Source organism: Solanum lycopersicum, chromosome 12 (genome assembly GCF_036512215.1).
Source record: "Solanum lycopersicum chromosome 12, SLM_r2.1".
NCBI lineage: Eukaryota > Viridiplantae > Streptophyta > Magnoliopsida > Solanales > Solanaceae > Solanum > Solanum lycopersicum.
Genome location: NC_090811.1, coordinates 47207747 through 47222691, shown reverse-complemented (window position 1 = coordinate 47222691; position 14945 = coordinate 47207747). Strand labels below are relative to the sequence as shown.

Genomic DNA, 14945 nt, shown 5'->3' with positions numbered 1-14945 from the left:
GAGAGCCTACTTTTCTGGAAGGACATGAACCTACCACATAAGAGGTGGCAGCTATTCTGAAAGTTGTCTTGTCGTCCTTCACATACACAGTCTTACAGGGACCACGTCCCTTGCAAACTTCTTTATAAATTGTTGAAAGGTTTCCTGGCTGACTCTCGTTTGTGAATGAAAAAATTTAATATGATGTTTGTCATGTTGAAAATATCATCCATAAAGAGTTATTATACTTTGGATAAACACCTTCGTTCATTCTGATTGGTGCAGTTAGCTAATGCCTCACCAACCTCTGACACAACAACTTTACAGTTGTACCCCATTGTAGATCTGGACGAGAGTATTCAGACAGGTACCAAGTCCCTTCATTTGTGATGATCATCAAAACACCTAAAATATATAAGATAGGTTGCTTCATTCAACAGATTCACTTGGACAATCAATAAAAATACCATTCTTGAGCCGATTGACAAAGTCATCCCCCAAAAAAATCCACTGCATGCACCTTCCTACTCGACTGGTCTATATCCAAACAAACTTAAATATTTAACTATTTTAGGTTGATAGTGAGCATTCTCATGTGCTTATTTGCCACATTTATTTTTCTTCCGACTGAAATACGATGTTAAGAAAATAATGTGTTATTAATTTAGTGATCTTTAATGAATGAATGAGTATGGTATGTCATTAATAAAACCAAACAATATTCTCGTAACAACAATCAACGGTGTAGGAAGTACAACTGAGTTAATATATGTGCTTATATTTCTTTTGTATGCACACAATAATCAAAAGAAAAAAATCATAGCTATATTCGTTTTAGTCCTTGTCGCTTTTGTTGGCGCAGTATGTTTTCCATGGAGAAAATAGAAAGTTCTTTTGTGTTGTATGGTTGTCACCATATTCACTATTGTTATGTATGCATCTCCTCTCTCTACTGCGTTTGGTATGAATTAAGGAAAATATTTTTATAGAAAATAAGTAGATTTTTTTATTTATTTTCTTCATGTTTGTTTGATAAGTATAAAATATTTTTTTGAAAAAGAATTTTAGTGTTTGATTTATGAATGAAAATTATTTGAGAAAATATCTTTTATTTTTACTACAGAGCTAAAATAATTTTTGAAATTGAAATATTTTTTAAAAAAAAATTAATGTCATTTTTTCTTGGGGGGGGGGGGGAGGGGGGAGGGGGGGAGGGATGAGATGGGTAAAAAACAAAAAATTGAGAATATTTTTTAAAAACAAACTTCTTTTTTTTGTGAGGGATGAGGTAGCTGATTGGGGGTGGGGGTGTCGCTTGTAGGAGATGGGGTGGGTGATAAAATAAAAATATGTAGTTTAAAATATTTTTTAAGAACAAATTATATTTTTTTTTGGGGGGGGGGGGGGGGGGGAATGATAGGGGGCTGGTGGGTTGAGGGTAGGGGGATGTGAAATCTAAAATTTTTAAATTGAAACGTTTTTAAAAAACAAACTTAAAAAAATAAAAAAATGAAGTGAGAAATATTTTTTGAAAACAAACTAAAAATCTAGTTGGAGGGGGTTGGGTTTGGCGGGGTGGGGTTCAAATGTAGGGGTGGGATGGGGTGAAAAAAAATAAAAATTGGAAATAATTTTTAAAATCATTTATTTGAAGTTTTGATGATTTGACAAAACACAGGGTTCTTATGAAGGTAACTGGTTCTCAGCTCAAACTGTTTTTTGACTGCCAGCTGAAGAAAATACAAATAGTTGGTGCACAGGTTCCAACAGCGTCAGAATCTTAACCAATGGCATGGGTTTAAGGATAGTGACCTTTATATACAAGGACAACATCTTCATACACTTCACTTAGTTTTTGCAACTTGAAAAAACACATTCAAGAACTCTTGCTAAGGCTTAGAAAATCAAGAAGAAAGAAATATTCCTAACAACTCAAGCTCAAGAGAACATAATGTGGAGTTGTTTAGAAATACTTTCTTCCGATCTTACATTGTTAACTGATCCTAAAACTATAAAGGATTCAATGTGGTTTGATCTAGAAATTCTAAGTTATTTAGTTAAACTAATTTAGGGGGAAACTTGTGTATTGCTTAGAAACATCTAAATCATTAGTAGGTTGATGGTTTAGTGGGCAATCTGTAAGATTGCTTAGAAAATCCTAAGTTGTCTAGTCTGATAGCTTAGTGGGTAGAGTAATATTTACTTAGGCCCATTAAGCAATAGAGATATTGCTTGATAGTGAGATTAAAAACATTTTCTCACATTTTGTGGAACTGGTTTCCTTTTGCTTGTGAAGATTAGTTAAATGGTTTTGAAAATCCTGCGAGACAGGTCATGAATTTACTCCCTTGAGCAAAGAGATTTTCACGTAAAACTCCTTGTGTCATTAAACTGCATTTACTTACAACTATTACATTTTTGTGTGTCAAGGGACCCGGTCCATTGACTTGTTGTGGACGCACAGATTCTAAAAAGTGGTATTAGAGCAGGTACTCTTTATATGGTTAATACTAAGAGAGTGATTCCTGTTCTAAAATTGCTGCTCCACTCAATTTGGAAGAGGGTCAGTCTTCGACTCAACCTCTTCATTTCAATGGCCACTTCTATAGTTGGTGGAAAGTTAGAATGCGTGATTTCCTTATGGCTGAAAACAGTGAACAGTGGACAGTCTTAGATGGACTATTTATTCCAATAAGTGAAGAAAAAGATGGTTAAATCATTAGACATGTTCCAAAGCCCCGACATAAATACGATGAACATGGCATAAAGAAGATTGAAAAGGGATACAAAGCAAAGAAGCTACTTGTATGTGGTATAGGTCATGATGAGTTTAATCGTTTCTAAGCTTGTGAATCAGCAAAGGAGATTTAGGATTGCTTGAAAACAGCTCATGAAGGAACTGAACAAGTAAAAGAGTCAAAGATTGATATGCTTAACTCTCATATGAAAATTTCAAAATAAGAGAACGTGAAACCATTCATGAGATGTTCACCAGACTTTCATCAATCACAAATGAGTTAAAAAGTCTTGGATAACCCATCAGTATGAGAAAGCACGTCAGAAAAGTTCTTCGAATCCTTTCCAAATCCTGGGAAAGCAAGGTAGATGCCATCGCCAAAGCAAAAGATCTGAAGGTGTTGCTCTTATTGGAAATATCAAGACTCATGAGATGAACCGAAGTTATGATCAGTCAAAGAAGGAAACCAAGAAGGATAAGTCTTTAATGCTGAAATATAGGTCTGAAGAAGACTCCAGTGAAGATGATGATATGGCTTACCTCATCAAAAGGTTTCAAAAGATTGTGAGGAAAAACAAGGGATAAGGGAGAAAATGTTCCACAAACTGCAACTCCAAATGATACTTGTCATAAGTGTGGAAAGGATGGACATTTTATAAGAGAGTGTCCATTACTCAAAGATGAAAACAAAAAATATCAAAGACCAGAGGCGAGAAACAAAAATGTAGGGACCTGGTACTTAATGAAAATGATCGAAAAGTTGCAGCTAATTATGTGGTCAAGAAATCTCTTGCTGCATGGGGAGATTCTTTGTGTGATTCAGAAGACTCTGATGAACCCAATGATGAATTAATAAAGGTGGTTCATGATAAGGATAAGATATTCAATGAAATGCTTACTTTCATGGCTAAGTCAAATGATGAAGATGATGAGGATAAGGTAACTCTTCTTGATTTTAAGAAAAATCTTAATACTTATTCTCTTAAAATAATGAGAAAATTAGCAAATGTTTTGATTGATTCTGTGATTGACTTAACTTCTGAAAGAGATTCCATGAATGCTAAGTTTGAAAGTTTATATGAAAACAGAGATAAAATGGGTGACAAAATGTCACTAATTGAAGACAAAATGATTGTTCTACAGTCTGAAAAACTAGAACTCAAAAAATAATTGCATCTGATGACTGAGTAGTCTGAAAAAAGAGAAAGGAAAGTCTACTAGCTTACAAGTTGAACTGGAAGAAAGATTGAAAACTATTGAGAATAATCTTGTTTTAGCTTTGGAAAAGAGCAATAGCCTAGAGAATGATATTGCCAAACTTAAGGATATACTAGCAAATTTCCTTAAATGGACAAAATCTTCTAAGTTGCTTTCAAATGTGACAAATCATAGCAACTATAACAAAAAGGGTTTGGGAAGCTTGAATATTACTCCTTCTTTCAATCCTCACAGCAAATATATATTTGTGTCTGATAATTTGTTATGTCTTCGTTGTGGTAGAAATTAGGCATCTAAAAAGGGAATGTACAGAAAAGAAAAGGATTTCAAAAGGGGGACCTGGTCCTGCTCAAAAGCTCTTGATAAAAAAGAATCTCGAATTACCTCACTGGCAAGAAACACCTTGATTACTCCTTTATCTGGCTTCTAGGAACTCAAATTGAAATGGGTTACCAAGTCTAGTAAGTGATTCTTGCTGCAGGTGAGTGAGAGGAGTAACAATCAACGTTGGTACATGGATAGTGGATGCTCCAAACATATGACTGGAGATACAAAAAACTCCCTCTCGCTCAAGGAACTTCCAGGTGGATGTGTCTCTTTTGGTGATGGAAATAAGGGGTATATCTTAGGTGTTGGTAAAGTGAGAAAAACTCTTGAAGAATCCATTGATAATATGTACCATCTCAGTGGGTTGAAGTACAGTCTTCTGAGTGTGTCTCAAATTTGTGACAAGGGAAATGAAGTAAAGTTTACATCTGAGAAGTGTACTATAGTTAATCTGACTAATAGAAAGTGATTCTCACAACTCAAAGATTTAAAACATGTATGTGGCAAACATAGAAACATCTCATGGAGATGATGTAACATATGTAGTTGCTCAGAATGAACATGCTGATCTGTGGCATCAAAGACTAGGTCATGTGAGCTCATCTTTATTGAATAAGCTGGTCTCTAAAGACCTGTTACTAGGTCTGCCAAAGCTGAAATTTTGTGAAAGTAAAATATTTGAAGCGTGTGTAAAAGGAAACCAGATCAGAACATCCTTGAAGTCAAAGAAGTAAGTGACCTCATCAAGAGTATTAGAGCTGCTGCACATGGATTTATGTGGACCCTTGAAAGTTCAAAGTAGAAGAGGAAAGAAATACATTGTGGTGATAATTGATGATTACTCAAGCTTCACATGGACAAGCTTTTTAAGATAAAAGGAAGACACACCAGATGAATTGATAGTGTTTTTCAAAATGATTCAAACAAAATTGAATCAAGTGATAGCTAGGATCAGGTGTGATCATGGAACTAAGTTTGAAAACTCAAAAAATTGATCAATTTTTTCTTAAAAATGGCATAAGGCACAACTTCTCAACTCCAAGAACTCCTCAGCAAAATGGAGTAGTGGAAAGGAAAAACAGAACCTTGGTAACCATTGTCAGAACCATGATTATTGAGTCAAATCTTCCAAGAAATCTAGTTGCATTTTCAGCTTTTATCTAATCAATTGAGCCTAAGAATGTAAAAGAGGTTGTGTGATGCAGATTGGGTTAACTCAATCCAATAAGAACTATATCAGTTTGAAAGAAGCAAGGTATGGTACCTGGTCCCATGACCTGCTGACAAAACAATTATAGGAACCAGGTGGGTGTTCAAAAATAAGCTTGATGAAAATGGTGTGATTACAAGGAACAAATCCATATTAGTTGTTCAAGGATATAATAAAGAAGAGGTCATAGACTATGATGAAACGTTTGCACCAGTTGAGAGAATGGAGGCTATCAGAATTCTTATAGCCTTTGCTGTGCTTTCATAGGTTTCAAGTTGTATCAAATGGATGTCAAAAGTGCGCTCCTAAATGGAGACTTAAAGGATGAGGTGTTTGTTAAACAACTTCTTAGATTTGAAGATCCTGAGCTACCAAATCATGTGTTCAAATTGAATAAGACCTTGTATGGGTTAAAACAAGCTCCCAGAGATTGGTATGAAAGATTGTCAAAATTTCGATTGAAAAATGGCTTCAAAAGGGGGAAAATTGACAATATGTTGTTGTTAATGAAAAGAGAACAGGAACTACTTGTCATACAGGTATATGTGGATGACATTATCTTTGGAACTACATCGAAGCACTTGTGTGAAGAATTTTCTTCATTAATGGGAAAGGAGTTTTAGATGAGCATCATCGGTGAACTGACTTTCTTTTTGGGGCTACTAATTAAGTAATCATCAAAGGGAATCTCAATTAGTCAGGAAAAGTATACGAAGGAGTTGCTGAAGGAATTCAACATGTTTGATTCCAAACCTATAGATACTCCGATGGGAACAAATTCCAAGATTATAGCACATGAAGCTGATTCTCTTGTTAATCAAACCATGTATAGGGTCATAATTGGATCCTTGTTGTTTCTGACTGCTAGCAGACCTGACATCGTATACAGTGTTGAAATGTCTGCTAGATTCCAAGCATGTCCTCGAGATTCACATTTAAAGGTTGTCTAATAGATTCTGAGATACTTGAAGAAAACAGGGGACCTGGTCCTTTTTTATCCAGCTGGTGACTCTTTTAACCTTGTAGGCTTTACAAATGCTGATTTTGCAGGATATCAAATAGACAGGAAGAACACTTCAGGGATGACACATTTCCTTGGATCCTCTCTTATTTCTTAGGGAACAAAGAAATAGAATTTAGTGTCTCTTTTAACAGCTGAAGCCGAATATGTAGTAGCAGTTACATATTGTTCACAACTGTTGTGGATTAAGCAACATTTAGAGGACTTCGGAGTAAGCATCAAGTCAATACCTCTTATTTGTGATAATACAAGTTCTGTCAGTATGGGAAATAATCCTATTCGCCATAAGAGAACCAAACACATTGATGTGAGACATCATTTCCTGAGAGATAATGTTGAAAAAGGAAATATTGTGTTGACCTACTGCTCAAGAGAGGAACAAATTGCAGACATCTTCATATAGACTCTCAGTAAAGATCAGTTTGAGAGTAATAGGTTGAAGTTGGGCATGCAAAATTCAAATTGATCTCAAAGTCATTCAAGCATAAAATTTCCTTGGTGGCTAAAATTTATAGCGCATGTATCCTCTTTATCAATAATAATTTGTCTCAGTAAGATAAATGTTATACCTATTGCATGTATACATTCACAAAAGATTGGAAAAGGCAAAAACACGGCCAGAACCATTCAGGAATTGTGCTTAAGTTGCATTGAGGGACCTGATCCCTACAGAGGTTAGCTTTCTTTATGTTCATTTTAAACTGGCTTAAAGAGAATGTTGATATAGCCACGTGTCAATCATCAGTCATTCTGACCCGTTAGTTCCATCGCTTAAACTCCAAGCGACGTGTCAAATCATAGGGACCTGGCACCGTTTCACTTTTTTTTTACATCCATTTTCTTTCCTAAACCTCTTGATACTTTTTTGTAATTTCTCTTTTGAAAACCCTAAAATACTCTCTCTCTCTCTCTCTCTCTCTATCTCTATCTCTCTCTATCTCTCTTCTCTCTGTTGTTGCTACTTTACTCTTCTTTTTTCCTTGACTGATAAACATGTTGGAACAATCATCCTCATCAAAGAAGATGCTCGCATCTTTGAGTGAGATTTACCCAGTATCTTTTTACACACCATCATCTTCAGGGTCAAAATCCAAAGTTCCAACAACCTCTGAAATCTATCCTTCTTTAGATAATCATCAAAACCTCATTCATAATATCAATCTAAACAGTCCCAGTCTTTCTCTTGGACCTAGTCTCTATCTAGAAATGCTTTCAGATACCCTTTTTAAGGGAGACTTACTAGAGAGCAAGACATCTAAGTCAAATATCTTGGTTGTGAGTGAAAAACTGCTTATTGAGAGTCTCACTTTGATGAGAGAAGAATCCAAACTAGAGGAATATGAAAACATGCTGAATGATGACATCAGAGAAACCCAACTTGTTTTTGTCAAAACTCTAGATTTCGGCAGATATCCTTCCTCCGACTCATCTAACATAGAGGGTGATAATCGTACTATTCAGTGGTTGCTACAGAAGAGAGATGAGAATGTCTCTAAAAATTGCAAGGAAAAGGTAGTTGGAGGTTATTCTATACGAAGATCGTTTACTAGATCCAACTGGAAGAAAATACTAGCTGATTCTATGAAAGCCAATGGAAAATCCACAGCCAGAAATCGAAGTGCAAGAACCTTCAGAGTGTCAAAATTCTAACTTCCTTCGTCTACTGTGGTGGAAGTCTCTAGAAGAGAGTCTGATGAGGGATCTGGTAAGAAACATTCAGGGAAAATGAAACAAAGTGTACAAAAGGAGATGAAAACACAAAAACCACAAAGGTGGCGCTGAAAGGTAAAAGGAAGAGAAAGACATCTGCAAAAGGAACTAAGAAGTCTTAACAGGGACCTGGTCCTCAGGTGCATGTGGATGAAGACTTGGTCAACAAGCGAGAAATTTTTGATAATTTGAGTAAGCAAACTGTCTTGGCTGGAAGGGTGTTTACATAAACATTGTTAATCAACCTGGAATGGACTCTCTTCATGATATTGTAAAGATTCAATCATGGATGCATTTATTTGACTTTAAGTCCTCGCGTTCTTTATGAGGAAGAGGTCCGTCAATTTTATTACAATATTTCATTTTAGAAAGATGGTAGTATACATACTAGAGTGAAAACATTAATGTTCATCTTTCTGAAGACCTACTGGGAATAATACTTGGAGTACCTCGAGGAGGTATCAAGTTCATAGTTGGAAAGGCTTGTTCGGTGGATTTTATAAAGATTTTTTATAAGCTTCCCACTACCCGATGTGCTGGACTGTTCAAGAAATTGATGAAGAGTGAATACCAATTGGTATTTGAGTTTGTCAACAAAATCCTCCTTCCAAGTACTGAAAAGAGGACTTCAGCAACTTCTGCTGATTTGTTTATCATGAAGTCGTTGTGCAAATTTGAATCTCTGGATCTTCCACAACTTATGCTCGAAGACATGTAGAAAAATGTCATTGAGCGGAGAGAAAAGCATGGTATGGGTTATGGATACTTTTTAACTAAAGTATTCAAACACTTTAACATTCCGCTTGATGTAGGAAAAGTTGGTACTGTGAAGCAATCTTTATCCGAGTCTACTTTGGTTGAATGTGAATTCATAGATGGGAAGGGAAATTTTAAAAGCAAAGTGTCTCAACTTGTTGAATACCAAGATCAAGTGAAGCATGAGGTGGAAGAGATGACTATGAGGTTGAGTAGTAAGGATGCAGAAATTGATATTCTTAAGGCCGACCTATTCAAGGCGCAGACTAAAGGACCTGGTACCTCAGAAGTTCAAGAACTGAAGCAGGAAATGTAGAACTGAGGGACAGGATTGTTGCTTTACAAGAGAAATCAATCAATGACAATAATGATGCTAATGATCTACTTACTCTTTTCATTAATTTTCTTTCCCATCAGCCTCTCCCATTCACAGTCCGTCGTATCATCTCCATATATGTCTTTTGTGTGGCTTATCTACCAAGTCTTTTGAATCTTAGTTTAATTTTAATGTATTGAATATTATTTATGGATTGCTATTAATCTTATTCCTCTTTTTTATGGACAATGTCTATTGTCAAATGCACTCTTTTATGTTTGAGTGCATAAAGGCTATGATCTTACCTAACTGTATAATTTGTAATATTGGCTTACTGTGTCTTTTTTTTATGATGCCAAAAGGGGGGATTTTATGTGTGGGTGATTCAGGGGGAATGGGGAAATATGTACTTCAGGGGGAACAACATTGGTGTGTTGGTTTGTGTTACCGCTGGTCTCTGCTTTTGTGAGTTTTCTTCATTTCAGGTGTATGGACAAGAAATTCAATGGGAACAATAAAAGTTGTGATAGTGTGTAATGTTGTCTTGAAGTCTGGAGTATAGTTTGTCATAATCAAAAAGGGGAAAAGTTTTATTTGAAGTTTTGATGATTTGACAAAACACATGGACCTTATGAAGGTACCTGGTTCTCATGTCAAACTGCTTATTGACTTCTAACTGGACAAAGTACAAATAGTTGATGCACAGGTTCCAACAGCATCAGAAATCTTAACTAATGGCATTGGTTTAAGGATAGTGAGATTTCTATACAAGGACAACATCTTCATGCATTTCACTTAGTTTTTGCAACTTGAAAAAGCACATTCAAGAACTCTTGCAAAAGATTAGAATATCAAGAAGAAGAAATATTCCAAAAAACTCAAGCTCAAACGAACATAGTGTGTAGTTGTTTAGAAATACTTTCTTCCAATCTTACATTGTGAACTGATCCAAAAATTATAAAGGAATCAGTGTGGTTTGATCTATAAATTCTAAGTTAGTTAGTTAAACTAATTTAGTGGGCAATCTGTGTGTTGCTTAGAAAAGTCTAAATCATTAGAAGGTTGATGGTTTAGTGGGCAGTCTTTAAGATTTCTTAGAAAATCCTAAGTTGTCTAGTGTGATAGCTTAGTGGGTAGAGTAATATCTACTTAGGCTCATCAAACAATAGAGTTATTGATTGATAGTGAGATTAAAAAAAAATTCTTACATTTTATGTAATCGATTTCCTTTTGCTTGTGAAGATTAGTGAAACGATTTTAAAAATCCTGTGAGATAGGTCGTGGTTTTACTCACTTGAGCAAGGAGGTTTCCACGTAAAACTCCTTGTGTCATTAAACTGCATTTACTTACAGCTAATACATTTTTGTGTGTTAAGAGACCTGGTCCATTGACTTGTTGTGGACCCATAGATTCTAACAAACATACTATAACTCTTTTTTTATTTTTTTTGTGGGGGGGGGGGGGGTAGGGAGATGGAGGGTGGTATGGGTTGAGGTGGGTAAAATAATAAAAAATTTAAGTAGGAAATATTCTTGAAAAGAGTTTTAATTTTCTGAGGGAGGTCATTCTTCTTAAATTTGAGGAAAATGAGTTTATTTGAAAAATTTAAGCCAACCAAACATGGGAAAATTAAAAAACATTATTCGGAAAATATTCTTCTTCATACCAAACACACCATAAAGAAGTCATGATTTTCAAATTGATTAAAAGATAACTACTCTATTGAGAATATAATCAAATAATAAAGGTGGCCGCTCTCTAACAACTTAAACTTTTAGATGAGGTGGTCTCAAATACTAAATTGTCCACGCCATTTTAAATGTACCTACAACATCCAAGGTTCATTTCTTATGCTCTGTGGGGCTTTTATTTGAGTTTCCGTATTTTTCTTTAAATTTCAATATAATGTATTGAAATTTAACGTAAATTAAAAACTCGAACTCTACAATAATAGGAAAAGGGTCAAAAATACCCCTCAACTTTGGTTTATTATTTGAGTTTATCCTCGCCGTTAAAATGAAGTTAAATTTATCCAACCCTGTTACTAATATCACCAAAATTACCCTCATTAGGTAGAATCCCCAAAATTGACCCAATACCTAAATTTATTTTTTTTAAAAAATATTCCCTAACTTTAACACAATGACCCGACCCCTCTAGGATAACCCGATACCAATTAACCCTATTACCCATTCCCGTTTTCTCTCAAATTTACCCATTAACTTCTCCTCTAATTTTCTACGGCGATCTTGCTCAACAAATCGGATTTTCGCCAATGAAAAGTAAGACTTATGGATTTCAAGTTATTTTTTCTACATCTCTCTTTCACTCACCTCTGATTTTTTTTCTCATAAAATATCACAAAAGAGAATTCGTCTCAAAGAAAATCTTCTTGTGGTTTGGTGGTCAAAACATTGATTTCGAGTACTACATCTAATCTGGAAAGAAGATTTTTTAAATGTCCTCGTCCGAATGTATGTATATGAACTGATACTAATTTATTCCTATTTTTGATATGATTTGGTATTTCTTCATATGAACTAGTTTCGCATTTCTTCATATGAACTTATTTCATATTTTTCGTATAAACTGATTTCAAGTATCATTATGGAAGTTTTCTTCATGTGGATATTGGGAATGGAAAGATCAAGTTTTTCCAAAAGTATCTTATCTACGTAATTTAGAATCGTCGTTGAAAGACGTCAAGATGGAAATAGATATTTTGAAGACTGAAGTGGAGAATTTGAATATTGAAATGGAAAACTTGAAGATTGTTGTGACAAAATTGAAGTAGGTCAGTTGTCGGAAAAAATTGCTACATTGGAATCTGGAGTCATCTAATGATTTGGTAGTGGAAAAAGTTAGGACATTTGAAGACAATTTTTTTGTAATTGTCACCGCAAACACTTTTAAAATAAGTTTTTTGTCCATATATATGAAGTATACATCGTGTTCTATAAATGTGTAAGGGAGAGATCATAAATGATCAGGTTCTGTAAATGTGCAAATTTTGTTCAGGTTTCTGTTAATATATGAATGTGGATAATGAAGAATTTGTTTAGCAAAAAGTTTAAGTTGTCCATGCTGGTTTTGGTGGAGTTCTACCTAAGAACCCTATTTGCAATGTCAATATGATGTGAGATTTTGTATTGCTTTCGATATATTCAGTGCAAGCTCATTGTGATGCAACAATTGCATTTCCCATATTTGTAGCTGAGACATTTGCAGCTAAACAGACTAAAATTCTTCTTTTTGCAGCTGTATGGACATTTGCAGACATTTATAGATTGCAGTTGCATTTCCCATGATTTCGAATCAACTTTAGGCACTTACTATTGACCTGTGACATAATTTTTTCGTTATTTCATCAAAGTCATGCTTGAATGCTTCTTTTGCTAGTCCGGTTATTTTTTTCGTTAGTGATAGTTGTAGAGTAAGTTGCTCGAACCCTTCAAAATTGATGTTTTACTCGTATTGGACCCAAAAAAATTACACTTTTACTTTCAGTTCTGCTGAACTCTCGAGTTCTCATGACTGAATGAACATTGATCTGGGAATTCAACTTTGCATTAGTTATGATTATGATGAGAATGAAAAATTGGAGCAGTTATGTTGTTGTATGACAATAATGAAGGGACCAGTAGTCTTTGTTGGTGTAGATGCATTGCATCAAATTTGGTACGTGTGCAGTACAACTAGGAAGCAAAAACATCAGTTACATTAAGCAAATACATTTCCAGAATGGTGCCAAGTTTGAACATTACTTTTTAGTGTGTATTAATTCAATTACTAAACATTACTTCATATTATATCAGTGTCCTTCCATTACAACACCAAAATGAAGAACAAAAAGGTCCTCCCATTACAACACCAAAATGAAGAACAAAAAGGGAACCAACATCACAAAAGACACTAACAACTGAAATTAATAAACACTAACAACTGATGCTGAAAGTAAAGACTAACAATTGTTTCTGACAAATTGCCTACTTTTATCTTCAAATTTTTCACAACTATCTTCAACTTCTCTGTTATAATCTTCAAATTCTCCACTAATTCAATCTTCGTATTGTTCTTTTCCATTTTGACATCTTTCAAAGACGAATCTAAATTACGTAGATAAGCTACTTCAGGAAAAGCTTGGTATTTCCATTCCCAATATCCATTTGAAGAAAACTGTCATAAGAACACTAAAAAGTAGATCATGCGAAAAATACCAAATCTATACATATGAAGAAATACCAAATCAGATCAGTAATAGGAATAAATCAATATAAATTCATATACTTACATCGGGACGAGGGCATCGGAAAAACCTTCTTCCCGGATTAGATGTAGTACTCGAAATCAGTGTTTCGACCACCAAACAACAAGAACATTTTCTTTAAGACGAATAACTATTTTGTGACATTTTCTTAGAAGAAAAATAAGAGGTGAACGAAAGAGAGATGCTGGCAGAATAATGGGTAGAACAAAAGAGAGATTTCGTATAAAAAATAATTTAAAATCCACAAATTTTACCTTTCGTTGGTGAAAATTTTATTTGTTGAGCAAGATCGTCATAGAAAATTAGAGGAGAAGTTAATGGGTAAATTTGCGAGAAAATAGGAATGGGTAATATGGTTAATTGGGTTAGTTGGTACAGGGTTATCCTAGAGGGGTCGGGTCATTCGTTAAAAATAGGGAATACGTTTTTCTTTTTAAAAAAATTATCAGGTAAATGGGTCAAGTTGGGTAATTTTGGGAATTTCATTTTATGAGGGATAATTTTGGTGAAATTAGTAACGGGAGGGTAAATGTAACGACAAGGATAAAATCAAACAATAAACCAAAGTTGTGACAATAATATGATGAATTTCGTATATATGGAAGGTAACTTACTATCAAATTTTTTTCACCGTAAAAATAGCTATTAAAGATGGAAAATGGCTTAAATGAATTAACAATTACTTTTTTATTTTTAAGTATAAATTTTAAACCTTTAAACATAAATGAATAGACACTCAAAATAAATATAGAATACCAAACTAAAATGAAAAGAAAGTATATAATAATAGAAGAAAATAATTGTATGTGGCGTGACGTAAGGGGAGTTGCAAATAGGAGTTTGTCATAATATGAGCCGTTTTTGTTATGTTTCTTTTTTCTAAATATTTTCTCTCTCTCTATGCTTGCGTTTGTTATAAAATTGTAATCATGAATTTTTGTCTTTTTGCATTTTTATCTTCTTTTTGACTTTTTTCTCTTAATGTTGTATTTTGCTTCTTTTATAAAAAAATATTTTGGGTACATAAGAGAGAGATGTGTTTGAGAGGAAATAGGACAATGGATATATAGGAGAGAGATGTACCAAGAGGGGAGGAATGTATTAAAAGGAGGGGTAGGTTCAAGATACACAGGGGATGAATGTATCTATGAGGGATAGATATATAATAGTGAGAAAGAAGTGATGTATCCGAGAGAGGTTCTTTTATTATTATTTTCAAATGGTAGGGAATCTTAGGGATTATGATAAATAAGATGTGCATTTGGGTAGTTTTCCTATTGGCATAACATAAATGTGTCTTTTAACTTGGCTTCAAAACACATTATGCACTTCAACTACATTTGAATGTGCACAAATAGACACTTAAACTTGTATAAAGTTGAACAAATAGACATGTATGTCCT

The 14945-nt window shown here is 34.3% G+C and overlaps 1 long non-coding RNA gene across 1 annotated transcript; it reads right to left on the bottom strand.

The window, feature by feature from the left end:
* Positions 1-13027: 13027 nt before the first annotated feature.
* On the bottom strand, positions 13028-14578 carry LOC109119056 (uncharacterized). Its single transcript, XR_002026307.3, has 2 exons — positions 13567-14578; positions 13028-13465 (listed from the first exon to the last, which is right to left on the bottom strand). It is a non-coding gene; the product is annotated as an uncharacterized lncRNA (long non-coding RNA).
* Between the last annotated feature and the right edge of the window lie 367 nt (positions 14579-14945).